Source organism: Triturus cristatus, chromosome 8 (genome assembly GCF_964204655.1).
Source record: "Triturus cristatus chromosome 8, aTriCri1.1, whole genome shotgun sequence".
NCBI lineage: Eukaryota > Metazoa > Chordata > Amphibia > Caudata > Salamandridae > Triturus > Triturus cristatus.
Window position 1 is genome coordinate 738102208 of NC_140591.1, and position 26182 is coordinate 738128389.

The 26182-nt window shown below is 41.7% G+C and overlaps 14 non-coding genes across 14 annotated transcripts; all 14 read right to left on the bottom strand.

Annotated features, from left to right (window-relative positions):
* Nucleotides 1–747: 747 nt before the first annotated feature.
* TRNAV-CAC (transfer RNA valine (anticodon CAC)) lies at nt 748–820 on the bottom strand. Its single transcript has one exon. It is a non-coding gene; the product is annotated as a tRNA-Val (tRNA).
* A 2314-nt stretch (nt 821–3134) lies between these two features.
* On the bottom strand, nt 3135–3207 carry TRNAV-CAC (transfer RNA valine (anticodon CAC)). The gene has a single exon. It is a non-coding gene; the product is annotated as a tRNA-Val (tRNA).
* Nucleotides 3208–3479: 272 nt separating this feature from the next.
* TRNAP-UGG (transfer RNA proline (anticodon UGG)) lies at nt 3480–3551 on the bottom strand. Its single transcript has one exon. It is a non-coding gene; the product is annotated as a tRNA-Pro (tRNA).
* A 1970-nt stretch (nt 3552–5521) lies between these two features.
* Nucleotides 5522–5594, bottom strand: TRNAV-CAC (transfer RNA valine (anticodon CAC)). Its single transcript has one exon. It is a non-coding gene; the product is annotated as a tRNA-Val (tRNA).
* Nucleotides 5595–5866: 272 nt separating this feature from the next.
* TRNAP-UGG (transfer RNA proline (anticodon UGG)) lies at nt 5867–5938 on the bottom strand. Its single transcript has one exon. It is a non-coding gene; the product is annotated as a tRNA-Pro (tRNA).
* Nucleotides 5939–7918: 1980 nt separating this feature from the next.
* TRNAV-CAC (transfer RNA valine (anticodon CAC)) lies at nt 7919–7991 on the bottom strand. Its single transcript has one exon. It is a non-coding gene; the product is annotated as a tRNA-Val (tRNA).
* Nucleotides 7992–8263: 272 nt separating this feature from the next.
* On the bottom strand, nt 8264–8335 carry TRNAP-UGG (transfer RNA proline (anticodon UGG)). The gene has a single exon. It is a non-coding gene; the product is annotated as a tRNA-Pro (tRNA).
* Nucleotides 8336–10650: 2315 nt separating this feature from the next.
* Nucleotides 10651–10722, bottom strand: TRNAP-UGG (transfer RNA proline (anticodon UGG)). The gene has a single exon. It is a non-coding gene; the product is annotated as a tRNA-Pro (tRNA).
* A 2315-nt stretch (nt 10723–13037) lies between these two features.
* Nucleotides 13038–13109, bottom strand: TRNAP-UGG (transfer RNA proline (anticodon UGG)). Its single transcript has one exon. It is a non-coding gene; the product is annotated as a tRNA-Pro (tRNA).
* A 2315-nt stretch (nt 13110–15424) lies between these two features.
* On the bottom strand, nt 15425–15496 carry TRNAP-UGG (transfer RNA proline (anticodon UGG)). Its single transcript has one exon. It is a non-coding gene; the product is annotated as a tRNA-Pro (tRNA).
* Nucleotides 15497–17466: 1970 nt separating this feature from the next.
* Nucleotides 17467–17539, bottom strand: TRNAV-CAC (transfer RNA valine (anticodon CAC)). Its single transcript has one exon. It is a non-coding gene; the product is annotated as a tRNA-Val (tRNA).
* A 272-nt stretch (nt 17540–17811) lies between these two features.
* Nucleotides 17812–17883, bottom strand: TRNAP-UGG (transfer RNA proline (anticodon UGG)). Its single transcript has one exon. It is a non-coding gene; the product is annotated as a tRNA-Pro (tRNA).
* Nucleotides 17884–22250: 4367 nt separating this feature from the next.
* On the bottom strand, nt 22251–22323 carry TRNAV-CAC (transfer RNA valine (anticodon CAC)). The gene has a single exon. It is a non-coding gene; the product is annotated as a tRNA-Val (tRNA).
* A 272-nt stretch (nt 22324–22595) lies between these two features.
* On the bottom strand, nt 22596–22667 carry TRNAP-UGG (transfer RNA proline (anticodon UGG)). The gene has a single exon. It is a non-coding gene; the product is annotated as a tRNA-Pro (tRNA).
* Nucleotides 22668–26182: the final 3515 nt, after the last annotated feature.

Consider the following 26182-nt stretch of genomic DNA (forward strand, 5'->3'; position numbering starts at 1 on the left):
TCTCTGGCACTTTTTGTGCAAAGTAAGAGACACACATGACACCTTTTTATAAAAGTCATCGGTTTCTTTGTTACTGTGTACTTTCAAAGCATGGGGCTTTCACACGTCAGGTAAACCTGATTACCACTACACAACAAAAGCAGATGCAGCTTTCTTATCTATGTCGTGATAGAACAGTTGTGAATTGAGTAGAAGAAGGGCCCTGATGTGATACTTATTACATGCAGCCTGTAAGATAGTCAAACATGCAGGCTAAGAAGGAAGATGCAAATATCAATGTATTAGAAAAACACCTAAAGGCGAGTGATATGCTTTCATTCATGCATGGCTAGGAAAAATCGCCATACTGTTGCAAACATTCTTACACCACCAACTGGAAATAAATGATTCTGACATTAAACGTAAAGGTGACAATGCATTTGTATCATCACCTTGAGAAGGATCATCTTGGAATTGAGCCGAGGGCCTCTGCACTCAAAGCCAGAAACACTCCACTAAAATAAGATTCCTGTTGGTGCCAACAATTCTCCATGTTAATGCTTGTTCTAGGTGAGCAGTGAACCGATTGCAGGGCTCTTTTGAAAGCAAGGTCTGAGAACCAACAGATACATCCACACGCCGATTACTTTAGTGTTTTGAGAGAATTCCCTTTCTTGGAACGAGATTGCATGAAATAATCTTCAGGGCTTGGACAATTCCATGGCAAAACGGCACCTATCAACATTGTAGCCAACACAATATAACAACTGTTTCTGCCCGGTTTCGAACCGGGGACCTTTCGCGTGTGAGGCGAACGTGATAACCACTACACTACAGAAACAGATACCTACAGTTGATTTTTCTGTAATGAAACTGCTCCGAACTGGCTATTCCATGGGCCTCTGGCTTTAGATTTCTTTCATGCAACCTGCCCGACATCCCTAGCTGAACGCTCGTACATGCCATGCAAGACCAGATGTTTGGTATTAGCTCAGACTGGGCAGGGCTGAAGCATGAGACTCTAGCAAAGAATTATCCACTACTGCAAAGAAAAAATTGATGTTGGTTTTGAAACGCAAACTTCAAAACAACTTGAAAAGAGTACCAAGAAAAGGGCTCGTCCGGGATTTGAACCCGGGACCTCTCGCACCCAAAGCGAGAATCATGCCCCTAGACCAACGAGCCCTCAAAATCCTCTTACCTCTCAAAAGCTAATACCGGCTCTAAGCCCGCAATGAAGATCATGCTGGTATCTTTATGATGCTTGGTCTGTGAATACGCATGAAAGTCAGTCTCAACTTACCCTTTCTCAAACGATAGCACTATCATTTACAAGTGTCTCCTTTTATTCCGTCCCAGCTTTGGACACGTCTTACAGGAAGTCAGCCCTTATTTATATATTTCTTCAGTGGCTGAAGCTTAATGAGAAAGAGTAACAAGTTGTTCATAACAACATAAGAAACACATTGTGCATTTTCTCTCAAATACTCCTTCACTTTGTGCCAAAAGAAATACCAAGGTGAATACCTAGGCCACAGATTCAAGCTAAAGATCTTCCTGGTGAAGGCAAGGCGCAATAAAAACTGCATATCGCTGGACTAAAGCATTCCTTGCATAGCCTCTAACATCATAACATAACTGAGCTGCTAGCAGCAAGCTAACCAATACCTTTCTGAAATGAGAATGACATGTGCTTATCTGCTCAATCAGTGCTCAATCAGGCGAGATTTAGAAAAGGTGGAAAGGGTCCAAGTGGATGCCCCTTCCTTTTTAGGGTGGGTCCTGCTGACTATCATAGGATTGCTTGTAAAAGTGGTCAGGGTCAGAGGAAAAGCTGCCAACACTTCTTAGCGTTCTCTATAGATGCAGCCATTTTCTGTGACTGTAATTTCGGCCTTTTCCCAGAAGTCTCTATTCTGCCTATGCAAATTAACAAAAGCAGTGCTTATTCCTCACTTGCTCAAAGGTCCTTCCTGTCCAGAAAGCTCTGATTAAGCATGCTTATTTTCTTTTTCTGGGATATTTTAAATTGTTTCGCTGTCCAGTCTGTGGCAGTAGAAAGCTGCTTATGATGCCAGGTTTTGATGAATCCCCAAGGTACAAGTACAGAGGAATATATCAGTCTCTAGGATATGGAACTTTTAGCTAACACATCACAATATGTGATGCTTGCCAAGAAAACACTACATTCTGGAGCGCTGATGATCAGAACATTCTGCTCCTGAAGGATAGAAAAGACAGCTTGATTGAAATAAAGTCTGTTTATATTGACGCTCTCTCTCTCCCTATATATACATACATGCGTACACACACACACACAGGTATGTCATGCATTTCTTCAGATTTGTTTCAACCATTTACCATTTATTGGAGAATCCCTACTTTTCAAGTGACTGCAAATGAAGTCATCTCTGGCACTTTTTGTGCAAAGTAAGAGACGCACATGACACCTTTTTATAAAAGTCATCGGTTTCTTTGTTACTGTGTACTTTCAAAGCATGGGGCTTTCACACGTCAGGTAAACCTGATTACCACTACACAACAAAAGCAGATGCAGCTTTCTTATCTATGTCGTGATAGAACAGTTGTGAATTGAGTAGAAGAAGGGCCCTGATGTGATACTTATTACATGCAGCCTGTAAGATAGTCAAACATGCAGGCTAGGAAGGAAGATGCAAATATCAATGTATTAGAAAAACACCTAAAGGCGAGTGATATGCTTTCATTCATGCATGGCTAGGAAAAATCGCCATACTGTTGCAAACATTCTTACACCACCAACTGGAAATAAATGATTCTGACATTAAACGTAAAGGTGACAATGCATTTGTATCATCACCTTGAGAAGGATCATCTTGGAATTGAGCCGAGGGCCTCTGCACTCAAAGCCAGAAACACTCCACTAAAATAAGATTCCTGTTGGTGCCAACAATTCTCCATGTTAATGCTTGTTCTAGGTGAGCAGTGAACCGATTGCAGGGCTCTTTTGAAAGCAAGGTCTGAGAACCAACAGATACATCCACACGCCGATTACTTTAGTGTTTTGAGAGAATTCCCTTTCTTGGAACGAGATTGCATGAAATAATCTTCAGGGCTTGGACAATTCCATGGCAAAACGGCACCTATCAACATTGTAGCCAACACAATATAACAACTGTTTCTGCCCGGTTTCGAACCGGGGACCTTTCGCGTGTGAGGCGAACGTGATAACCACTACACTACAGAAACAGATACCTACAGTTGATTTTTCTGTAATGAAACTGCTCCGAACTGGCTATTCCATGGGCCTCTGGCTTTAGATTTCTTTCATGCAACCTGCCCGACATCCCTAGCTGAACGCTCGTACATGCCATGCAAGACCAGATGTTTGGTATTAGCTCAGACTGGGCAGGGCTGAAGCATGAGACTCTAGCAAAGAATTATCCACTACTGCAAAGAAAAAATTGATGTTGGTTTTGAAACGCAAACTTCAAAACAACTTGAAAAGAGTACCAAGAAAAGGGCTCGTCCGGGATTTGAACCCGGGACCTCTCGCACCCAAAGCGAGAATCATACCCCTAGACCAACGAGCCCTCAAAATCCTCTTACCTCTCAAAAGCTAATACCGGCTCTAAGCCCGCAATGAAGATCATGCTGGTATCTTTATGATGCTTGGTCTGTGAATACGCATGAAAGTCAGTCTCAACTTACCCTTTCTCAAACGATAGCACTATCATTTACAAGTGTCTCCTTTTATTCCGTCCCAGCTTTGGACACGTCTTACAGGAAGTCAGCCCTTATTTATATATTTCTTCAGTGGCTGAAGCTTAATGAGAAAGAGTAACAAGTTGTTCATAACAACATAAGAAACACATTGTGCATTTTCTCTTAAATACTCCTTCACTTTGTGCCAAAAGAAATACCAAGGTGAATACCTAGGCCACAGATTCAAGCTAAAGATCTTCCTGCTGAATGCAAGGCGCAATAAAAACTGCATATCGCTGGACTAAAGCATTCCTTGCATAGCCTCTAACATCATAACATAACTGAGCTGCTAGCAGCAAGCTAACCAATACCTTTCTGAAATGAGAATGACATGTGCTTATCTGCTCAATCAGTGCTCAATCAGGCGAGATTTAGAAAAGGTGGAAAGGGTCCAAGTGGATGCCCCTTCCTTTTTAGGGTGGGTCCTGCTGACTATCATAGGATTGCTTGTAAAAGTGGTCAGGGTCAGAGGAAAAGCTGCCAACACTTCTTAGCGTTCTCTATAGATGCAGCCATTTTCTGTGACTGTAATTTCGGCCTTTTCCCAGAAGTCTCTATTCTGCCTATGCAAATTAACAAAAGCAGTGCTTATTCCTCACTTGCTCAAATGTCCTTCCTGTCCAGAAAGCTCTGATTAAGCATGCTTATTTTCTTTTTCTGGGATATTTTAAATTGTTTCGCTGTCCAGTCTGTGGCAGTAGAAAGCTGCTTATGATGCCAGGTTTTGATGAATCCCCAAGGTACAAGTACAGAGGAATATATCAGTCTCTAGGATATGGAACTTTTAGCTAACACATCACAATATGTGATGCTTGCCAAGAAAACACTACATTCTGGAGCGCTGATGATCAGAACATTCTGCTCCTGAAGGATAGAAAAGACAGCTTGATTGAAATAAAGTCTGTTTATATTGACGCTCTCTCTCTCCCTATATATACATACATGCGTACACACACACACACAGGTATGTCATGCATTTCTTCAGATTTGTTTAAACCATTTACCATTTATTGGAGAATCCCTACTTTTCAAGTGACTGCAAATGAAGCCATCTCTGGCACTTTTTGTGCAAAGTAAGAGACACACATGACACCTTTTTATAAAAGTCATCGGTTTCTTTGTTACTGTGTACTTTCAAAGCATGGGGCTTTCACACGTCAGGTAAACCTGATTACCACTACACAACAAAAGCAGATGCAGCTTTCTTATCTATGTCGTGATAGAACAGTTGTGAATTGAGTAGAAGAAGGGCCCTGATGTGATACTTATTACATGCAGCCTGTAAGATAGTCAAACATGCAGGCTAAGAAGGAAGATGCAAATATCAATGTATTAGAAAAACACCTAAAGGCGAGTGATATGCTTTCATTCATGCATGGCTAGGAAAAATCGCCATACTGTTGCAAACATTCTTACACCACCAACTGGAAATAAATGATTCTGACATTAAACGTAAAGGTGACAATGCATTTGTATCATCACCTTGAGAAGGATCATCTTGGAATTGAGCCGAGGGCCTCTGCACTCAAAGCCAGAAACACTCCACTAAAATAAGATTCCTGTTGGTGCCAACAATTCTCCATGTTAATGCTTGTTCTAGGTGAGCAGTGAACCGATTGCAGGGCTCTTTTGAAAGCAAGGTCTGAGAACCAACAGATACATCCACACGCCGATTACTTTAGTGTTTTGAGAGAATTCCCTTTCTTGGAACGAGATTGCATGAAATAATCTTCAGGGCTTGGACAATTCCATGGCAAAACGGCACCTATCAACATTGTAGCCAACACAATATAACAACTGTTTCTGCCCGGTTTCGAACCGGGGACCTTTCGCGTGTGAGGCGAACGTGATAACCACTACACTACAGAAACAGATACCTACAGTTGATTTTTCTGTAATGAAACTGCTCCGAACTGGCTATTCCATGGGCCTCTGGCTTTAGATTTCTTTCATGCAACCTGCCCGACATCCCTAGCTGAACGCTCGTACATGCCATGCAAGACCAGATGTTTGGTATTAGCTCAGACTGGGCAGGGCTGAAGCATGAGACTCTAGCAAAGAATTATCCACTACTGCAAAGAAAAAATTGATGTTGGTTTTGAAACGCAAACTTCAAAACAACTTGAAAAGAGTACCAAGAAAAGGGCTCGTCCGGGATTTGAACCCGGGACCTCTCGCACCCAAAGCGAGAATCATACCCCTAGACCAACGAGCCCTCAAAATCCTCTTACCTCTCAAAAGCTAATACCGGCTCTAAGCCCGCAATGAAGATCATGCTGGTATCTTTATGATGCTTGGTCTGTGAATACGCATGAAAGTCAGTCTCAACTTACCCTTTCTCAAACGATAGCACTATCATTTACAAGTGTCTCCTTTTATTCCGTCCCAGCTTTGGACACGTCTTACAGGAAGTCAGCCCTTATTTATATATTTCTTCAGTGGCTGAAGCTTAATGAGAAAGAGTAACAAGTTGTTCATAACAACATAAGAAACACATTGTGCATTTTCTCTTAAATACTCCTTCACTTTGTGCCAAAAGAAATACCAAGGTGAATACCTAGGCCACAGATTCAAGCTAAAGATCTTCCTGCTGAATGCAAGGCGCAATAAAAACTGCATATCGCTGGACTAAAGCATTCCTTGCATAGCCTCTAACATCATAACATAACTGAGCTGCTAGCAGCAAGCTAACCAATACCTTTCTGAAATGAGAATGACATGTGCTTATCTGCTCAATCAGTGCTCAATCAGGCTCGATCAGGCGAGATTTAGAAAAGGTGGAAAGGGTCCAAGTGGATGCCCCTTCCTTTTTAGGGTGGGTCCTGCTGACTATCATAGGATTGCTTGTAAAAGTGGCCAGGGTCAGAGGAAAAGCTGCCAACACTTCTTAGCGTTCTCTATAGATGCAGCCATTTTCTGTGACTGTAATTTCGGCCTTTTCCCAGAAGTCTCTATTCTGCCTATGCAAATTAACAAAAGCAGTGCTTATTCCTCACTTGCTCAAATGTCCTTCCTGTCCAGAAAGCTCTGATTAAGCATGCTTATTTTCTTTTTCTGGGATATTTTAAATTGTTTCGCTGTCCAGTCTGTGGCAGTAGAAAGCTGCTTATGATGCCAGGTTTTGATGAATCCCCAAGGTACAAGTACAGAGGAATATATCAGTCTCTAGGATATGGAACTTTTAGCTAACACATCACAATATGTGATGCTTGCCAAGAAAACACTACATTCTGGAGCGCTGATGATCAGAACATTCTACTCCTGAAGGATAGAAAAGACAGCTTGATTGAAATAAAGTCTGTTTATATTGACGCTCTCTCTCTCCCTATATATACATACATGCATACACACACACACACAGGTATGTCATGCATTTCTTCAGATTTGTTTCAACCATTTACCATTTATTGGAGAATCCCTACTTTTCAAGTGACTGCAAATGAAGTCATCTCTGGCACTTTTTGTGCAAAGTAAGAGACACACATGACACCTTATTATAAAAGTCATCGGTTTCTTTGTTACTGTGTACTTTCAAAGCATGGGGCTTTCACACGTCAGGTAAACCTGATTACCACTACACAACAAAAGCAGATGCAGCTTTCTTATCTATGTCGTGATAGAACAGTTGTGAATTGAGTAGAAGAAGGGCCCTGATGTGATACTTATTACATGCAGCCTGTAAGATAGTCAAACATGCAGGCTAGGAAGGAAGATGCAAATATCAATGTATTAGAAAAACACCTAAAGGCGAGTGATATGCTTTCATTCATGCATGGCTAGGAAAAATCGCCATACTGTTGCAAACATTCTTACACCACCAACTGGAAATAAATGATTCTGACATTAAACGTAAAGGTGACAATGCATTTGTATCATCACCTTGAGAAGGATCATCTTGGAATTGAGCCGAGGGCCTCTGCACTCAAAGCCAGAAACACTCCACTAAAATAAGATTCCTGTTGGTGCCAACAATTCTCCATGTTAATGCTTGTTCTAGGTGAGCAGTGAACCGATTGCAGGGCTCTTTTGAAAGCAAGGTCTGAGAACCAACAGATACATCCACACGCCGATTACTTTAGTGTTTTGAGAGAATTCCCTTTCTTGGAACGAGATTGCATGAAATAATCTTCAGGGCTTGGACAATTCCATGGCAAAACGGCACCTATCAACATTGTAGCCAACACAATATAACAACTGTTTCTGCCCGGTTTCGAACCGGGGACCTTTCGCGTGTGAGGCGAACGTGATAACCACTACACTACAGAAACAGATACCTACAGTTGATTTTTCTGTAATGAAACTGCTCCGAACTGGCTATTCCATGGGCCTCTGGCTTTAGATTTCTTTCATGCAACCTGCCCGACATCCCTAGCTGAACGCTCGTACATGCCATGCAAGACCAGATGTTTGGTATTAGCTCAGACTGGGCAGGGCTGAAGCATGAGACTCTAGCAAAGAATTATCCACTACTGCAAAGAAAAAATTGATGTTGGTTTTGAAACGCAAACTTCAAAACAACTTGAAAAGAGTACCAAGAAAAGGGCTCGTCCGGGATTTGAACCCGGGACCTCTCGCACCCAAAGCGAGAATCATACCCCTAGACCAACGAGCCCTCAAAATCCTCTTACCTCTCAAAAGCTAATACCGGCTCTAAGCCCGCAATGAAGATCATGCTGGTATCTTTATGATGCTTGGTCTGTGAATACGCATGAAAGTCAGTCTCAACTTACCCTTTCTCAAACGATAGCACTATCATTTACAAGTGTCTCCTTTTATTCCGTCCCAGCTTTGGACACGTCTTACAGGAAGTCAGCCCTTATTTATATATTTCTTCAGTGGCTGAAGCTTAATGAGAAAGAGTAACAAGTTGTTCATAACAACATAAGAAACACATTGTGCATTTTCTCTTAAATACTCCTTCACTTTGTGCCAAAAGAAATACCAAGGTGAATACCTAGGCCACAGATTCAAGCTAAAGATCTTCCTGCTGAATGCAAGGCGCAATAAAAACTGCATATCGCTGGACTAAAGCATTCCTTGCATAGCCTCTAACATCATAACATAACTGAGCTGCTAGCAGCAAGCTAACCAATACCTTTCTGAAATGAGAATGACATGTGCTTATCTGCTCAATCAGTGCTCGATCAGGCGAGATTTAGAAAAGGTGGAAAGGGTCCAAGTGGATGCCCCTTCCTTTTTAGGGTGGGTCCTGCTGACTATCATAGGATTGCTTGTAAAAGTGGCCAGGGTCAGAGGAAAAGCTGCCAACACTTCTTAGCGTTCTCTATAGATGCAGCCATTTTCTGTGACTGTAATTTCGGCCTTTTCCCAGAAGTCTCTATTCTGCCTATGCAAATTAACAAAAGCAGTGCTTATTCCTCACTTGCTCAAAGGTCCTTCCTGTCCAGAAAGCTCTGATTAAGCATGCTTATTTTCTTTTTCTGGGATATTTTAAATTGTTTCGCTGTCCAGTCTGTGGCAGTAGAAAGCTGCTTATGATGCCAGGTTTTGATGAATCCCCAAGGTACAAGTACAGAGGAATATATCAGTCTCTAGGATATGGAACTTTTAGCTAACACATCACAATATGTGATGCTTGCCAAGAAAACACTACATTCTGGAGCGCTGATGATCAGAACATTCTGCTCCTGAAGGATAGAAAAGACAGCTTGATTGAAATAAAGTCTGTTTATATTGACGCTCTCTCTCTCCCTATATATACATACATGCGTACACACACACACACAGGTATGTCATGCATTTCTTCAGATTTGTTTCAACCATTTACCATTTATTGGAGAATCCCTACTTTTCAAGTGACTGCAAATGAAGTCATCTCTGGCACTTTTTGTGCAAAGTAAGAGACGCACATGACACCTTTTTATAAAAGTCATCGGTTTCTTTGTTACTGTGTACTTTCAAAGCATGGGGCTTTCACACGTCAGGTAAACCTGATTACCACTACACAACAAAAGCAGATGCAGCTTTCTTATCTATGTCGTGATAGAACAGTTGTGAATTGAGTAGAAGAAGGGCCCTGATGTGATACTTATTACATGCAGCCTGTAAGATAGTCAAACATGCAGGCTAGGAAGGAAGATGCAAATATCAATGTATTAGAAAAACACCTAAAGGCGAGTGATATGCTTTCATTCATGCATGGCTAGGAAAAATCGCCATACTGTTGCAAACATTCTTACACCACCAACTGGAAATAAATGATTCTGACATTAAACGTAAAGGTGACAATGCATTTGTATCATCACCTTGAGAAGGATCATCTTGGAATTGAGCCGAGGGCCTCTGCACTCAAAGCCAGAAACACTCCACTAAAATAAGATTCCTGTTGGTGCCAACAATTCTCCATGTTAATGCTTGTTCTAGGTGAGCAGTGAACCGATTGCAGGGCTCTTTTGAAAGCAAGGTCTGAGAACCAACAGATACATCCACACGCCGATTACTTTAGTGTTTTGAGAGAATTCCCTTTCTTGGAACGAGATTGCATGAAATAATCTTCAGGGCTTGGACAATTCCATGGCAAAACGGCACCTATCAACATTGTAGCCAACACAATATAACAACTGTTTCTGCCCGGTTTCGAACCGGGGACCTTTCGCGTGTGAGGCGAACTTGATAACCACTACACTACAGAAACAGATACCTACAGTTGATTTTTCTGTAATGAAACTGCTCCGAACTGGCTATTCCATGGGCCTCTGGCTTTAGATTTCTTTCATGCAACCTGCCCGACATCCCTAGCTGAACGCTCGTACATGCCATGCAAGACCAGATGTTTGGTATTAGCTCAGACTGGGCAGGGCTGAAGCATGAGACTCTAGCAAAGAATTATCCACTACTGCAAAGAAAAAATTGATGTTGGTTTTGAAACGCAAACTTCAAAACAACTTGAAAAGAGTACCAAGAAAAGGGCTCGTCCGGGATTTGAACCCGGGACCTCTCGCACCCAAAGCGAGAATCATACCCCTAGACCAACGAGCCCTCAAAATCCTCTTACCTCTCAAAAGCTAATACCGGCTCTAAGCCCGCAATGAAGATCATGCTGGTATCTTTATGATGCTTGGTCTGTGAATACGCATGAAAGTCAGTCTCAACTTACCCTTTCTCAAACGATAGCACTATCATTTACAAGTGTCTCCTTTTATTCCGTCCCAGCTTTGGACACGTCTTACAGGAAGTCAGCCCTTATTTATATATTTCTTCAGTGGCTGAAGCTTAATGAGAAAGAGTAACAAGTTGTTCATAACAACATAAGAAACACATTGTGCATTTTCTCTTAAATACTCCTTCACTTTGTGCCAAAAGAAATACCAAGGTGAATACCTAGGCCACAGATTCAAGCTAAAGATCTTCCTGCTGAATGCAAGGCGCAATAAAAACTGCATATCGCTGGACTAAAGCATTCCTTGCATAGCCTCTAACATCATAACATAACTGAGCTGCTAGCAGCAAGCTAACCAATACCTTTCTGAAATGAGAATGACATGTGCTTATCTGCTCAATCAGTGCTCAATCAGGCGAGATTTAGAAAAGGTGGAAAGGGTCCAAGTGGATGCCCCTTCCTTTTTAGGGTGGGTCCTGCTGACTATCATAGGATTGCTTGTAAAAGTGGTCAGGGTCAGAGGAAAAGCTGCCAACACTTCTTAGCGTTCTCTATAGATGCAGCCATTTTCTGTGACTGTAATTTCGGCCTTTTCCCAGAAGTCTCTATTCTGCCTATGCAAATTAACAAAAGCAGTGCTTATTCCTCACTTGCTCAAATGTCCTTCCTGTCCAGAAAGCTCTGATTAAGCATGCTTATTTTCTTTTTCTGGGATATTTTAAATTGTTTCGCTGTCCAGTCTGTGGCAGTAGAAAGCTGCTTATGATGCCAGGTTTTGATGAATCCCCAAGGTACAAGTACAGAGGAATATATCAGTCTCTAGGATATGGAACTTTTAGCTAACACATCACAATATGTGATGCTTGCCAAGAAAACACTACATTCTGGAGCGCTGATGATCAGAACATTCTGCTACTGAAGGATAGAAAAGACAGCTTGATTGAAATAAAGTCTGTTTATATTGACGCTCTCTCTCTCCCTATATATACATACATGCATACACACACACACACAGGTATGTCATGCATTTCTTCAGATTTGTTTCAACCATTTACCATTTATTGGAGAATCCCTACTTTTCAAGTGACTGCAAATGAAGTCATCTCTGGCACTTTTTGTGCAAAGTAAGAGACACACATGACACCTTATTATAAAAGTCATCGGTTTCTTTGTTACTGTGTACTTTCAAAGCATGGGGCTTTCACACGTCAGGTAAACCTGATTACCACTACACAACAAAAGCAGATGCAGCTTTCTTATCTATGTCGTGATAGAACAGTTGTGAATTGAGTAGAAGAAGGGCCCTGATGTGATACTTATTACATGCAGCCTGTAAGATAGTCAAACATGCAGGCTAGGAAGGAAGATGCAAATATCAATGTATTAGAAAAACACCTAAAGGCGAGTGATATGCTTTCATTCATGCATGGCTAGGAAAAATCGCCATACTGTTGCAAACATTCTTACACCACCAACTGGAAATAAATGATTCTGACATTAAACGTAAAGGTGACAATGCATTTGTATCATCACCTTGAGAAGGATCATCTTGGAATTGAGCCGAGGGCCTCTGCACTCAAAGCCAGAAACACTCCACTAAAATAAGATTCCTGTTGGTGCCAACAATTCTCCATGTTAATGCTTGTTCTAGGTGAGCAGTGAACCGATTGCAGGGCTCTTTTGAAAGCAAGGTCTGAGAACCAACAGATACATCCACACGCCGATTACTTTAGTGTTTTGAGAGAATTCCCTTTCTTGGAACGAGATTGCATGAAATAATCTTCAGGGCTTGGACAATTCCATGGCAAAACGGCACCTATCAACATTGTAGCCAACACAATATAACAACTGTTTCTGCCCGGTTTCGAACCGGGGACCTTTCGCGTGTGAGGCGAACTTGATAACCACTACACTACAGAAACAGATACCTACAGTTGATTTTTCTGTAATGAAACTGCTCCGAACTGGCTATTCCATGGGCCTCTGGCTTTAGATTTCTTTCATGCAACCTGCCCGACATCCCTAGCTGAACGCTCGTACATGCCATGCAAGACCAGATGTTTGGTATTAGCTCAGACTGGGCAGGGCTGAAGCATGAGACTCTAGCAAAGAATTATCCACTACTGCAAAGAAAAAATTGATGTTGGTTTTGAAACGCAAACTTCAAAACAACTTGAAAAGAGTACCAAGAAAAGGGCTCGTCCGGGATTTGAACCCGGGACCTCTCGCACCCAAAGCGAGAATCATACCCCTAGACCAACGAGCCCTCAAAATCCTCTTACCTCTCAAAAGCTAATACCGGCTCTAAGCCCGCAATGAAGATCATGCTGGTATCTTTATGATGCTTGGTCTGTGAATACGCATGAAAGTCAGTCTCAACTTACCCTTTCTCAAACGATAGCACTATCATTTACAAGTGTCTCCTTTTATTCCGTCCCAGCTTTGGACACGTCTTACAGGAAGTCAGCCCTTATTTATATATTTCTTCAGTGGCTGAAGCTTAATGAGAAAGAGTAACAAGTTGTTCATAACAACATAAGAAACACATTGTGCATTTTCTCTTAAATACTCCTTCACTTTGTGCCAAAAGAAATACCAAGGTGAATACCTAGGCCACAGATTCAAGCTAAAGATCTTCCTGCTGAATGCAAGGCGCAATAAAAACTGCATATCGCTGGACTAAAGCATTCCTTGCATAGCCTCTAACATCATAACATAACTGAGCTGCTAGCAGCAAGCTAACCAATACCTTTCTGAAATGAGAATGACATGTGCTTATCTGCTCAATCAGTGCTCAATCAGGCGAGATTTAGAAAAGGTGGAAAGGGTCCAAGTGGATGCCCCTTCCTTTTTAGGGTGGGTCCTGCTGACTATCATAGGATTGCTTGTAAAAGTGGTCAGGGTCAGAGGAAAAGCTGCCAACACTTCTTAGCGTTCTCTATAGATGCAGCCATTTTCTGTGACTGTAATTTCGGCCTTTTCCCAGAAGTCTCTATTCTGCCTATGCAAATTAACAAAAGCAGTGCTTATTCCTCACTTGCTCAAATGTCCTTCCTGTCCAGAAAGCTCTGATTAAGCATGCTTATTTTCTTTTTCTGGGATATTTTAAATTGTTTCGCTGTCCAGTCTGTGGCAGTAGAAAGCTGCTTATGATGCCAGGTTTTGATGAATCCCCAAGGTACAAGTACAGAGGAATATATCAGTCTCTAGGATATGGAACTTTTAGCTAACACATCACAATATGTGATGCTTGCCAAGAAAACACTACATTCTGGAGCGCTGATGATCAGAACATTCTGCTACTGAAGGATAGAAAAGACAGCTTGATTGAAATAAAGTCTGTTTATATTGACGCTCTCTCTCTCCCTATATATACATACATGCATACACACACACACACAGGTATGTCATGCATTTCTTCAGATTTGTTTCAACCATTTACCATTTATTGGAGAATCCCTACTTTTCAAGTGACTGCAAATGAAGTCATCTCTGGCACTTTTTGTGCAAAGTAAGAGACACACATGACACCTTATTATAAAAGTCATCGGTTTCTTTGTTACTGTGTACTTTCAAAGCATGGGGCTTTCACACGTCAGGTAAACCTGATTACCACTACACAACAAAAGCAGATGCAGCTTTCTTATCTATGTCGTGATAGAACAGTTGTGAATTGAGTAGAAGAAGGGCCCTGATGTGATACTTATTACATGCAGCCTGTAAGATAGTCAAACATGCAGGCTAGGAAGGAAGATGCAAATATCAATGTATTAGAAAAACACCTAAAGGCGAGTGATATGCTTTCATTCATGCATGGCTAGGAAAAATCGCCATACTGTTGCAAACATTCTTACACCACCAACTGGAAATAAATGATTCTGACATTAAACGTAAAGGTGACAATGCATTTGTATCATCACCTTGAGAAGGATCATCTTGGAATTGAGCCGAGGGCCTCTGCACTCAAAGCCAGAAACACTCCACTAAAATAAGATTCCTGTTGGTGCCAACAATTCTCCATGTTAATGCTTGTTCTAGGTGAGCAGTGAACCGATTGCAGGGCTCTTTTGAAAGCAAGGTCTGAGAACCAACAGATACATCCACACGCCGATTACTTTAGTGTTTTGAGAGAATTCCCTTTCTTGGAACGAGATTGCATGAAATAATCTTCAGGGCTTGGACAATTCCATGGCAAAACGGCACCTATCAACATTGTAGCCAACACAATATAACAACTGTTTCTGCCCGGTTTCGAACCGGGGACCTTTCGCGTGTGAGGCGAACTTGATAACCACTACACTACAGAAACAGATACCTACAGTTGATTTTTCTGTAATGAAACTGCTCCGAACTGGCTATTCCATGGGCCTCTGGCTTTAGATTTCTTTCATGCAACCTGCCCGACATCCCTAGCTGAACGCTCGTACATGCCATGCAAGACCAGATGTTTGGTATTAGCTCAGACTGGGCAGGGCTGAAGCATGAGACTCTAGCAAAGAATTATCCACTACTGCAAAGAAAAAATTGATGTTGGTTTTGAAACGCAAACTTCAAAACAACTTGAAAAGAGTACCAAGAAAAGGGCTCGTCCGGGATTTGAACCCGGGACCTCTCGCACCCAAAGCGAGAATCATACCCCTAGACCAACGAGCCCTCAAAATCCTCTTACCTCTCAAAAGCTAATACCGGCTCTAAGCCCGCAATGAAGATCATGCTGGTATCTTTATGATGCTTGGTCTGTGAATACGCATGAAAGTCAGTCTCAACTTACCCTTTCTCAAACGATAGCACTATCATTTACAAGTGTCTCCTTTTATTCCGTCCCAGCTTTGGACACGTCTTACAGGAAGTCAGCCCTTATTTATATATTTCTGCAGTGGCTGAAGCTTAATGAGAAAGAGTAACAAGTTGTTCATAACAACATAAGAAACACATTGTGCATTTTCTCTCAAATACTCCTTCACTTTGTGCCAAAAGAAATACCAAGGTGAATACCTAGGCCACAGATTCAAGCTAAAGATCTTCCTGGTGAAGGCAAGGCGCAATAAAAACTGCATATCGCTGGACTAAAGCATTCCTTGCATAGCCTCTAACATCATAACATAACTGAGCTGCTAGCAGCAAGCTAACCAATACCTTTCTGAAATGAGAATGACATGTGCTTATCTGCTCAATCAGTGCTCAATCAGGCGAGATTTAGAAAAGGTGGAAAGGGTCCAAGTGGATGCCCCTTCCTTTTTAGGGTGGGTCCTGCTGACTATCATAGGATTGCTTGTAAAAGTGGTCAGGGTCAGAGGAAAAGCTGCCAACACTTCTTAGCGTTCTCTATAGATGCAGCCATTTTCTGTGACTGTAATTTCGGCCTTTTCCCAGAAGTCTCTATTCTGCCTATGCAAATTAACAAAAGCAGTGCTTATTCCTCACTTGCTCAAAGGTCCTTCCTGTCCAGAAAGCTCTGATTAAGCATGCTTATTTTCTTTTTCTGGGATATTTTAAATTGTTTCGCTGTCCAGTCTGTGGCAGTAGAAAGCTGCTTATGATGCCAGGTTTTGATGAATCCCCAAGGTACAAGTACAGAGGAATATATCAGTCTCTAGGATATGGAACTTTTAGCTAACACATCACAATATGTGATGCTTGCCAAGAAAACACTACATTCTGGAGCGCTGATGATCAGAACATTCTGCTCCTGAAGGATAGAAAAGACAGCTTGATTGAAATAAAGTCTGTTTATATTGACGCTCTCTCTCTCCCTATATATACATACATGCGTACACACACACACACAGGTATGTCATGCATTTCTTCAGATTTGTTTCAACCATTTACCATTTATTGGAGAATCCCTACTTTTCAAGTGACTGCAAATGAAGTCATCTCTGGCACTTTTTGTGCAAAGTAAGAGACGCACATGACACCTTTTTATAAAAGTCATCGGTTTCTTTGTTACTGTGTACTTTCAAAGCATGGGGCTTTCACACGTCAGGTAAACCTGATTACCACTACACAACAAAAGCAGATGCAGCTTTCTTATCTATGTCGTGATAGAACAGTTGTGAATTGAGTAGAAGAAGGGCCCTGATGTGATACTTATTACATGCAGCCTGTAAGATAGTCAAACATGCAGGCTAGGAAGGAAGATGCAAATATCAATGTATTAGAAAAACACCTAAAGGCGAGTGATATGCTTTCATTCATGCATGGCTAGGAAAAATCGCCATACTGTTGCAAACATTCTTACACCACCAACTGGAAATAAATGATTCTGACATTAAACGTAAAGGTGACAATGCATTTGTATCATCACCTTGAGAAGGATCATCTTGGAATTGAGCCGAGGGCCTCTGCACTCAAAGCCAGAAACACTCCACTAAAATAAGATTCCTGTTGGTGCCAACAATTCTCCATGTTAATGCTTGTTCTAGGTGAGCAGTGAACCGATTGCAGGGCTCTTTTGAAAGCAAGGTCTGAGAACCAACAGATACATCCACACGCCGATTACTTTAGTGTTTTGAGAGAATTCCCTTTCTTGGAACGAGATTGCATGAAATAATCTTCAGGGCTTGGACAATTCCATGGCAAAACGGCACCTATCAACATTGTAGCCAACACAATATAACAACTGTTTCTGCCCGGTTTCGAACCGGGGACCTTTCGCGTGTGAGGCGAACGTGATAACCACTACACTACAGAAACAGATACCTACAGTTGATTTTTCTGTAATGAAACTGCTCCGAACTGGCTATTCCATGGGCCTCTGGCTTTAGATTTCTTTCATGCAACCTGCCCGACATCCCTAGCTGAACGCTCGTACATGCCATGCAAGACCAGATGTTTGGTATTAGCTCAGACTGGGCAGGGCTGAAGCATGAGACTCTAGCAAAGAATTATCCACTACTGCAAAGAAAAAATTGATGTTGGTTTTGAAACGCAAACTTCAAAACAACTTGAAAAGAGTACCAAGAAAAGGGCTCGTCCGGGATTTGAACCCGGGACCTCTCGCACCCAAAGCGAGAATCATACCCCTAGACCAACGAGCCCTCAAAATCCTCTTACCTCTCAAAAGCTAATACCGGCTCTAAGCCCGCAATGAAGATCATGCTGGTATCTTTATGATGCTTGGTCTGTGAATACGCATGAAAGTCAGTCTCAACTTACCCTTTCTCAAACGATAGCACTATCATTTACAAGTGTCTCCTTTTATTCCGTCCCAGCTTTGGACACGTCTTACAGGAAGTCAGCCCTTATTTATATATTTCTTCAGTGGCTGAAGCTTAATGAGAAAGAGTAACAAGTTGTTCATAACAACATAAGAAACACATTGTGCATTTTCTCTTAAATACTCCTTCACTTTGTGCCAAAAGAAATACCAAGGTGAATACCTAGGCCACAGATTCAAGCTAAAGATCTTCCTGCTGAATGCAAGGCGCAATAAAAACTGCATATCGCTGGACTAAAGCATTCCTTGCATAGCCTCTAACATCATAACATAACTGAGCTGCTAGCAGCAAGCTAACCAATACCTTTCTGAAATGAGAATGACATGTGCTTATCTGCTCAATCAGTGCTCAATCAGGCTCGATCAGGCGAGATTTAGAAAAGGTGGAAAGGGTCCAAGTGGATGCCCCTTCCTTTTTAGGGTGGGTCCTGCTGACTATCATAGGATTGCTTGTAAAAGTGGCCAGGGTCAGAGGAAAAGCTGCCAACACTTCTTAGCGTTCTCTATAGATGCAGCCATTTTCTGTGACTGTAATTTCGGCCTTTTCCCAGAAGTCTCTATTCTGCCTATGCAAATTAACAAAAGCAGTGCTTATTCCTCACTTGCTCAAATGTCCTTCCTGTCCAGAAAGCTCTGATTAAGCATGCTTATTTTCTTTTTCTGGGATATTTTAAATTGTTTCGCTGTCCAGTCTGTGGCAGTAGAAAGCTGCTTATGATGCCAGGTTTTGATGAATCCCCAAGGTACAAGTACAGAGGAATATATCAGTCTCTAGGATATGGAACTTTTAGCTAACACATCACAATATGTGATGCTTGCCAAGAAAACACTACATTCTGGAGCGCTGATGATCAGAACATTCTACTCCTGAAGGATAGAAAAGACAGCTTGATTGAAATAAAGTCTGTTTATATTGACGCTCTCTCTCTCCCTATATATAGATACATGCATACACACACACACACAGGTATGTCATGCATTTCTTCAGATTTGTTTCAACCATTTACCATTTATTGGAGAATCCCTACTTTTCAAGTGACTGCAAATGAAGTCATCTCTGGCACTTTTTGTGCAAAGTAAGAGACACACATGACACCTTATTATAAAAGTCATCGGTTTCTTTGTTACTGTGTACTTTCAAAGTATGGGGCTTTCACACGTCAGGTAAACCTGATTACCACTACACAACAAAAGCAGATGCAGCTTTCTTATCTATGTCGTGATAGAACAGTTGTGAATTGAGTAGAAGAAGGGCCCTGATGTGATACTTATTACATGCAGCCTGTAAGATAGTCAAACATGCAGGCTAGGAAGGAAGATGCAAATATCAATGTATTAGAAAAACACCTAAAGGCGAGTGATATGCTTTCATTCATGCATGGCTAGGAAAAATCGCCATACTGTTGCAAACATTCTTACACCACCAACTGGAAATAAATGATTCTGACATTAAACGTAAAGGTGACAATGCATTTGTATCATCACCTTGAGAAGGATCATCTTGGAATTGAGCCGAGGGCCTCTGCACTCAAAGCCAGAAACACTCCACTAAAATAAGATTCCTGTTGGTGCCAACAATTCTCCATGTTAATGCTTGTTCTAGGTGAGCAGTGAACCGATTGCAGGGCTCTTTTGAAAGCAAGGTCTGAGAACCAACAGATACATCCACACGCCGATTACTTTAGTGTTTTGAGAGAATTCCCTTTCTTGGAACGAGATTGCATGAAATAATCTTCAGGGCTTGGACAATTCCATGGCAAAACGGCACCTATCAACATTGTAGCCAACACAATATAACAACTGTTTCTGCCCGGTTTCGAACCGGGGACCTTTCGCGTGTGAGGCGAACTTGATAACCACTACACTACAGAAACAGATACCTACAGTTGATTTTTCTGTAATGAAACTGCTCCGAACTGGCTATTCCATGGGCCTCTGGCTTTAGATTTCTTTCATGCAACCTGCCCGACATCCCTAGCTGAACGCTCGTACATGCCATGCAAGACCAGATGTTTGGTATTAGCTCAGACTGGGCAGGGCTGAAGCATGAGACTCTAGCAAAGAATTATCCACTACTGCAAAGAAAAAATTGATGTTGGTTTTGAAACGCAAACTTCAAAACAACTTGAAAAGAGTACCAAGAAAAGGGCTCGTCCGGGATTTGAACCCGGGACCTCACGCACCCAAAGCGAGAATCATACCCCTAGACCAACGAGCCCTCAAAATCCTCTTACCTCTCAAAAGCTAATACCGGCTCTAAGCCCGCAATGAAGATCATGCTGGTATCTTTATGATGCTTGGTCTGTGAAAACGCATGAAAGTCAGTCTCAACTTACCCTTTCTCAAACGATAGCACTATCATTTACAAGTGTCTCCTTTTATTCCGTCCCAGCTTTGGACACGTCTTACAGGAAGTCAGCCCTTATTTATATATTTCTGCAGTGGCTGAAGCTTAATGAGAAAGAGTAACAAGTTGTTCATAACAACATAAGAAACACATTGTGCATTTTCTCTCAAATACTCCTTCACTTTGTGCCAAAAGAAATACCAAGGTGAATACCTAGGCCACAGATTCAAGCTAAAGATCTTCCTGCTGAATGCAAGGCGCAATAAAAACTGCATATCGCTGGACTAAAGCATTCCTTGCATAGCCTCTAACATCATAACATAACTGAGCTGCTAGCAGCAAGCTAACCAATACCTTTCTGAAATGAGAATGACATGTGCTTATCTGCTCAATCAGTGCTCAATCAGGCGAGATTTAGAAAAGGTGGAAAGGGTCCAAGTGGATGCCCCTTCCTTTTTAGGGTGGGTCCTGCTGACTATCATAGGATTGCTTGTAAAAGTGGTCAGGGTCAGAGGAAAAGCTGCCAACACTTCTTAGCGTTCTCTATAGATGCAGCCATTTTCTGTGACTGTAATTTCGGCCTTTTCCCAGAAGTCTCTATTCTGCCTATGCAAATTAACAAAAGCAGTGCTTATTCCTCACTTGCTCAAATGTCCTTCCTGTCCAGAAAGCTCTGATTAAGCATGCTTATTTTCTTTTTCTGGGATATTTTAAATTGTTTCGCTGTCCAGTCTGTGGCAGTAGAAAGCTGCTTATGATGCCAGGTTTTGATGAATCCCCAAGGTACAAGTACAGAGGAATATATCAGTCTCTAGGATATGGAACTTTTAGCTAACACATCACAATATGTGATGCTTGCCAAGAAAACACTACATTCTGGAGCGCTGATGATCAGAACATTCTGCTCCTGAAGGATAGAAAAGACAGCTTGATTGAAATAAAGTCTGTTTATATTGACGCTCTCTCTCTCCCTATATATACATACATGCGTACACACACACACACAGGTATGTCATGCATTTCTTCAGATTTGTTTAAACCATTTACCATTTATTGGAGAATCCCTACTTTTCAAGTGACTGCAAATGAAGCCATCTCTGGCACTTTTTGTGCAAAGTAAGAGACACACATGACACCTTTTTATAAAAGTCATCGGTTTCTTTGTTACTGTGTACTTTCAAAGCATGGGGCTTTCACACGTCAGGTAAACCTGATTACCACTACACAACAAAAGCAGATGCAGCTTTCTTATCTATGTCGTGATAGAACAGTTGTGAATTGAGTAGAAGAAGGGCCCTGATGTGATACTTATTACATGCAGCCTGTAAGATAGTCAAACATGCAGGCTAAGAAGGAAGATGCAAATATCAATGTATTAGAAAAACACCTAAAGGCGAGTGATATGCTTTCATTCATGCATGGCTAGGAAAAATCGCCATACTGTTGCAAACATTCTTACACCACCAACTGGAAATAAATGATTCTGACATTAAACGTAAAGGTGACAATGCATTTGTATCATCACCTTGAGAAGGATCATCTTGGAATTGAGCCGAGGGCCTCTGCACTCAAAGCCAGAAACACTCCACTAAAATAAGATTCCTGTTGGTGCCAACAATTCTCCATGTTAATGCTTGTTCTAGGTGAGCAGTGAACCGATTGCAGGGCTCTTTTGAAAGCAAGGTCTGAGAACCAACAGATACATCCACACGCCGATTACTTTAGTGTTTTGAGAGAATTCCCTTTCTTGGAACGAGATTGCATGAAATAATCTTCAGGGCTTGGACAATTCCATGGCAAAACGGCACCTATCAACATTGTAGCCAACACAATATAACAACTGTTTCTGCCCGGTTTCGAACCAGGGACCTTTCGCGTGTGAGGCGAACGTGATAACCACTACACTACAGAAACAGATACCTACAGTTGATTTTTCTGTAATGAAACTGCTCCGAACTGGCTATTCCATGGGCCTCTGGCTTTAGATTTCTTTCATGCAACCTGCCCGACATCCCTAGCTGAACGCTCGTACATGCCATGCAAGACCAGATGTTTGGTATTAGCTCAGACTGGGCAGGGCTGAAGCATGAGACTCTAGCAAAGAATTATCCACTACTGCAAAGAAAAAATTGATGTTGGTTTTGAAACGCAAACTTCAAAACAACTTGAAAAGAGTACCAAGAAAAGGGCTCGTCCGGGATTTGAACCCGGGACCTCTCGCACCCAAAGCGAGAATCATACCCCTAGACCAACGAGCCCTCAAAATCCTCTTACCTCTCAAAAGCTAATACCGGCTCTAAGCCCGCAATGAAGATCATGCTGGTATCTTTATGATGCTTGGTCTGTGAATACGCATGAAAGTCAGTCTCAACTTACCCTTTCTCAAACGATAGCACTATCATTTACAAGTGTCTCCTTTTATTCCGTCCCAGCTTTGGACACGTCTTACAGGAAGTCAGCCCTTATTTATATATTTCTTCAGTGGCTGAAGCTTAATGAGAAAGAGTAACAAGTTGTTCATAACAACATAAGAAACACATTGTGCATTTTCTCTTAAATACTCCTTCACTTTGTGCCAAAAGAAATACCAAGGTGAATACCTAGGCCACAGATTCAAGCTAAAGATCTTCCTGCTGAATGCAAGGCGCAATAAAAACTGCATATCGCTGGACTAAAGCATTCCTTGCATAGCCTCTAACATCATAACATAACTGAGCTGCTAGCAGCAAGCTAACCAATACCTTTCTGAAATGAGAATGATATGTGCTTATCTGCTCAATCAGTGCTCAATCAGGCTCGATCAGGCGAGATTTAGAAAAGGTGGAAAGGGTCCAAGTGGATGCCCCTTCCTTTTTAGGGTGGGTCCTGCTGACTATCATAGGATTGCTTGTAAAAGTGGCCAGGGTCAGAGGAAAAGCTGCCAACACTTCTTAGCGTTCTCTATAGATGCAGCCATTTTCTGTGACTGTAATTTCGGCCTTTTCCCAGAAGTCTCTATTCTGCCTATGCAAATTAACAAAAGCAGTGCTTATTCCTCACTTGCTCAAATGTCCTTCCTGTCCAGAAAGCTCTGATTAAGCATGCTTATTTTCTTTTTCTGGGATATTTTAAATTGTTTCGCTGTCCAGTCTGTGGCAGTAGAAAGCTGCTTATGATGCCAGGTTTTGATGAATCCCCAAGGTACAAGTACAGAGGAATATATCAGTCTCTAGGATATGGAACTTTTAGCTAACACATCACAATATGTGATGCTTGCCAAGAAAACACTACATTCTGGAGCGCTGATGATCAGAACATTCTACTCCTGAAGGATAGAAAAGACAGCTTGATTGAAATAAAGTCTGTTTATATTGACGCTCTCTCTCTCCCTATATATACATACATGCATACACACACACACACAGGTATGTCATGCATTTCTTCAGATTTGTTTCAACCATTTACCATTTATTGGAGAATCCCTACTTTTCAAGTGACTGCAAATGAAGTCATCTCTGGCACTTTTTGTGCAAAGTAAGAGACACACATGACACCTTATTATAAAAGTCATCGGTTTCTTTGTTACTGTGTACTTTCAAAGCATGGGGCTTTCACACGTCAGGTAAACCTGATTACCACTACACAACAAAAGCAGATGCAGCTTTCTTATCTATGTCGTGATAGAACAGTTGTGAATTGAGTAGAAGAAGGGCCCTGATGTGATACTTATTACATGCAGCCTGTAAGATAGTCAAACATGCAGGCTAGGAAGGAAGATGCAAATATCAATGTATTAGAAAAACACCTAAAGGCGAGTGATATGCTTTCATTCATGCATGGCTAGGAAAAATCGCCATACTGTTGCAAACATTCTTACACCACCAACTGGAAATAAATGATTCTGACATTAAACGTAAAGGTGACAATGCATTTGTATCATCACCTTGAGAAGGATCATCTTGGAATTGAGCCGAGGGCCTCTGCACTCAAAGCCAGAAACACTCCACTAAAATAAGATTCCTGTTGGTGCCAACAATTCTCCATGTTAATGCTTGTTCTAGGTGAGCAGTGAACCGATTGCAGGGCTCTTTTGAAAGCAAGGTCTGAGAACCAACAGATACATCCACACGCCGATTACTTTAGTGTTTTGAGAGAATTCCCTTTCTTGGAACGAGATTGCATGAAATAATCTTCAGGGCTTGGACAATTCCATGGCAAAACGGCACCTATCAACATTGTAGCCAACACAATATAACAACTGTTTCTGCCCGGTTTCGAACCGGGGACCTTTCGCGTGTGAGGCGAACTTGATAACCACTACACTACAGAAACAGATACCTACAGTTGATTTTTCTGTAATGAAACTGCTCCGAACTGGCTATTCCATGGGCCTCTGGCTTTAGATTTCTTTCATGCAACCTGCCCGACATCCCTAGCTGAACGCTCGTACATGCCATGCAAGACCAGATGTTTGGTATTAGCTCAGACTGGGCAGGGCTGAAGCATGAGACTCTAGCAAAGAATTATCCACTACTGCAAAGAAAAAATTGATGTTGGTTTTGAAACGCAAACTTCAAAACAACTTGAAAAGAGTACCAAGAAAAGGGCTCGTCCGGGATTTGAACCCGGGACCTCACGCACCCAAAGCGAGAATCATACCCCTAGACCAACGAGCCCTCAAAATCCTCTTACCTCTCAAAAGCTAATACCGGCTCTAAGCCCGCAATGAAGATCATGCTGGTATCTTTATGATGCTTGGTCTGTGAAAACGCATGAAAGTCAGTCTCAACTTACCCTTTCTCAAACGATAGCACTATCATTTACAAGTGTCTCCTTTTATTCCGTCCCAGCTTTGGACACGTCTTACAGGAAGTCAGCCCTTATTTATATATTTCTGCAGTGGCTGAAGCTTAATGAGAAAGAGTAACAAGTTGTTCATAACAACATAAGAAACACATTGTGCATTTTCTCTCAAATACTCCTTCACTTTGTGCCAAAAGAAATACCAAGGTGAATACCTAGGCCACAGATTCAAGCTAAAGATCTTCCTGCTGAATGCAAGGCGCAATAAAAACTGCATATCGCTGGACTAAAGCATTCCTTGCATAGCCTCTAACATCATAACATAACTGAGCTGCTAGCAGCAAGCTAACCAATACCTTTCTGAAATGAGAATGACATGTGCTTATCTGCTCAATCAGTGCTCAATCAGGCGAGATTTAGAAAAGGTGGAAAGGGTCCAAGTGGATGCCCCTTCCTTTTTAGGGTGGGTCCTGCTGACTATCATAGGATTGCTTGTAAAAGTGGTCAGGGTCAGAGGAAAAGCTGCCAACACTTCTTAGCGTTCTCTATAGATGCAGCCATTTTCTGTGACTGTAATTTCGGCCTTTTCCCAGAAGTCTCTATTCTGCCTATGCAAATTAACAAAAGCAGTGCTTATTCCTCACTTGCTCAAATGTCCTTCCTGTCCAGAAAGCTCTGATTAAGCATGCTTATTTTCTTTTTCTGGGATATTTTAAATTGTTTCGCTGTCCAGTCTGTGGCAGTAGAAAGCTGCTTATGATGCCAGGTTTTGATGAATCCCCAAGGTACAAGTACAGAGGAATATATCAGTCTCTAGGATATGGAACTTTTAGCTAACACATCACAATATGTGATGCTTGCCAAGAAAACACTACATTCTGGAGCGCTGATGATCAGAACATTCTGCTCCTGAAGGATAGAAAAGACAGCTTGATTGAAATAAAGTCTGTTTATATTGACGCTCTCTCTCTCCCTATATATACATACATGC